The sequence below is a fragment of the Mandrillus leucophaeus genome, unplaced genomic scaffold (genome assembly GCF_000951045.1).
Source record: "Mandrillus leucophaeus isolate KB7577 unplaced genomic scaffold, Mleu.le_1.0 Scaffold54, whole genome shotgun sequence".
Taxonomy (NCBI): domain Eukaryota; kingdom Metazoa; phylum Chordata; class Mammalia; order Primates; family Cercopithecidae; genus Mandrillus; species Mandrillus leucophaeus.
In genome coordinates this window covers 403,648-406,870 of record NW_012105808.1, presented here as the reverse complement: position 1 = coordinate 406,870, position 3,223 = coordinate 403,648, and the positions used below count along the sequence as shown (strand labels likewise).

Here is a 3,223-nt window from a genome sequence, read left to right as displayed (position 1 = left end):
ATGGGCTCTCCAAGGCTAAACTCGTGGGGGACAGGGGGACAGGCCAGAGCTGGACTCCGCACAGACACAGACCCCTGCAGGAAGAACAAAGCCCCAGGGAAGCTGATTAAGCGCCTTGCCGGGGATGGGGTCTCAGGCTCCACGTTCTACAGCAGACTGATGTGGGAGGAGTGTCCGGCATGGGGGCCCAGGCCACGGGGAACTCCAGCCTCCTACAGCACAGCTCTGGGGCTCCCCGGAATCATGGCCAGAGGTATCCGTGAGGTGATGTGGGGATCCTCCAGGGAAGGGCCCATGAGACCCAGGCTGAAGATGGCATAGAGAAGGGGGCCTGCAGCAGGGGCTCTGACAGATGGAACAGGAGTTTCCTCTAGGAAAAGAGGTGCTCACAGGCAGGGCCTGATCCCAGGCAGCTGGAGTTGGGTTCCTCACTTGGGGGCAAGGCTGGAGAACCCAAGCTTGGTTGCAGACAGACCAAGGCTGGCTTGAGCCCTGCTCCACCACCCACCCCGCACTGGCCGCACCAGTATGCACGGGCCTGGAGGTGGCACGGGGTCAGCACCAGCTGCCGAGACATGGCTGCATTTATTGTTCCCAGCCCAGTGGGAAGGCGCTCCCAGAAAGGTCCCTTGGGTCACCTGCCCACCCAGCCTCGGTTCTGGGCTGCCATGCCCCCGCGGGGACAGGGGAGACACACAAGTCACAGTCAGGCAAGGGGGCCTCAGAGTCCTGGGCAGCGGCTGTCGGGGCCCGTCCGGTCTTCACCTGGGACCCTCGGCCAGGCTGGGGCAGCATCCAGGAGGCGAGGCTGTGTGGTCTGGCGGTAGGTGCAGGTGGCAGTAGGCAGGCAGGCTGCACAGGTTCCAAAAAGAGCTCTCGGGCTGGCACTGGGTGAGGCCAGCCCCAGGGCCAGCAGGGGAATGAGCGGTGGAGCGGGGGGTTGCTGGGCACTGGGGTGGGTCCCATCTCCTGTCCTTCCCTCATGGCCGCTGGAAAGGCCGCCTCCCTGGCTCAGCATCTGGAAGCAGGGGGTCAAGGGTGAGAGGTGAGGAGTGAAGGGCGCACCCTGCCGGGCAGAGGCCCACCCAGGTCAGGTAGGAGCAGGCAACCTGGCCAGGCCCCCTCAGTCCACCACGGCCCACCCTTCCTCCCCTGGCCTCCTGGGCCCTGCTCAACTGCCCACCGTGGGGGAAGAGGCCCCCAGCCAGGAGGTAGAAAAAACCTGGGAGGGGCTCCCAGAATGGAGTAAGACCTTGGGGAGGGATCCCAACGCCACCCTCCCTGGGGGCTCGAAAAATCAGCGCTGTCCCCAGAGGCCGCCCTGTCCCCTGGTCTCCCAGCCTCCATGCCTGCCACCCCTCAACAGGCCAACGTCCCCCCAGCAGCCACACTGCAGCACAACATAGCCATCAATCCCTGCCCAGAACCCTGCTAACCCAACACCTGCCTGTACACCCAGGCCTACCCCAGCCCGCCAACACCTGCCCAGCCTCCACCTCTGTCCCTGCTGTTCCCTCGGCCTGAGATACTCTTCCAGGAGCCAGCCCCATTACACACCAGGGAGAGGCCCTCCCTGACGCTGCCCGCTCAGAAGCATCCTATGGTCAATTCTGCACCTGACTCAGACCTCGTCTCTCAGAGAGGGGCCCAGATCGAGCACCCACTACCCTAAGCCCTGCAGCCGCTTTCCTGTCTTAAAGATGCAAGAAGGCTGAACGCGGTGGCTCACGCTTGTAATCCCAGCACTCTGGGAGGCCAAAGCGGGAAGATCACCTGAGGTCAGGAGTTCGAGACCAGGCTGGCCAACATGGAGAAACCCTGTCTCTACTAAAACTACAAAAACTAGCCGGGCATAGTGGTGGGCACCTGTAGTCCGAGCTACTCAGAAGGCTGAGATGGGAGAATTGCTTGAGCCTAGGAGGTGGAGATTGCAGTGAGCAGAGATCATGCCATTGCCCTCCAGCCTGGGCAACAAGAACAAAACTCTGTCTCAAAACAAAATAAAAACTTAGGTCAGGTGCAGTGGCTCACGCCTGTAATCCCAGTTCTTTGGGAGGCCCAGGCACGTGGATTACCTGAGGTATGGAGTTGGAGACCAACCTGGCCAACATGGTGAAATCCATCTCTACTAAATACAAAAAGTTAGCCAGGTGCGGTGGTGGTGGTGGGTGCCTGCAATCCCAGCTACTTGGGAGGCTGTGGCAGAACTGCCTGAACCCCGGAGGCAGAAATCACAGTGAGCTGGGATTGTGCCACTCCACCTCAAAAATAGATAAATAAAAAATTTAAGTTACAAAAAAAAAAAAAATGTAAATAGAGACTGGGAGAAGGAATGAACCCTGCCCAGGGAGACCATGCCCTGACCACTGCTGTCAGCTGTGATTGCAGGGACCACTCCATCGCTTGCCCAAGTCACCAGATCCTGCTGAGTCTCCAGCCCAGCCTGCCCACCGAGGCCCCAGAGCTGGGGAAGGGTGCACACCATCTCAGATTCCTCGACTCAAAGACCGTCTCCTCATCGCTGTCCAGCGAGGCCATCTCGGTGGGGTCCTCGGTGTTGGCCAGGAGTCCATATCGCCTCCGCTGAGGCTTCTTCAGCCTGGAAGTAGGTCCAGGCATTGTCAATGGTCCCTCCCTGCCAACCCTGCCTCCTCCTTCCCTCAGGAGCCTCATTGCCATCCGCTACCGGATCCCCCAGCCCTGCTGCAGACCTCCCTGGTTTTGCTGTGCCTGTTTCTTTCCCGTCCTAATCGCCAAGTGATTACCACTCTCTCCCAAGGCGGTGACAGTCAGAAAACACGTGCCCTAGCAGGCCCTCCCATCTCCCCTGTGCCAGGACCCCAGAAGAGGCACGCTGATGTCACTCCCGTTGCACCGATGAAAAGACTGAGGCTCACACAGGGGTGAGGTTTCGCCAAAGACAACAGAATGGAAGGCTGTCTCAGGGCCAAGCCACTGGTGGCCCCAGCAGCCAGGGAGGCAGGGACGGTGCAGGGCACAGGCAGAGAAGAGCGCCCAGCAGGTGCTTCCACAGGAAGGGGTGTGGAGTACCGAGGAGGCTCTGCACAGGGCCCCTAAAAAGCAGCATAGCCGGCCGGGCGCGGTGGCTCAAGCCTGTAATCCCAGCACTTTGGGAGGCCGAGGCGGGAGGATCACGAGGTCAGGAGATCGAGACCATCCTGGCTAACATGGTGAAACCCCGTCTCTACTAAAAATACAAAAA

General features: G+C 60.4%; 1 long non-coding RNA gene across 1 annotated transcript; it reads right to left on the bottom strand.

The window, feature by feature from the left end:
* Positions 1-551: 551 nt before the first annotated feature.
* LOC105551945 lies at positions 552-2,782 on the bottom strand. Its single transcript, XR_001007924.1, has 2 exons — positions 2,483-2,782; positions 552-1,018 (listed from the first exon to the last, which is right to left on the bottom strand). It is a non-coding gene; the product is annotated as an uncharacterized LOC105551945 (long non-coding RNA).
* Between the last annotated feature and the right edge of the window lie 441 nt (positions 2,783-3,223).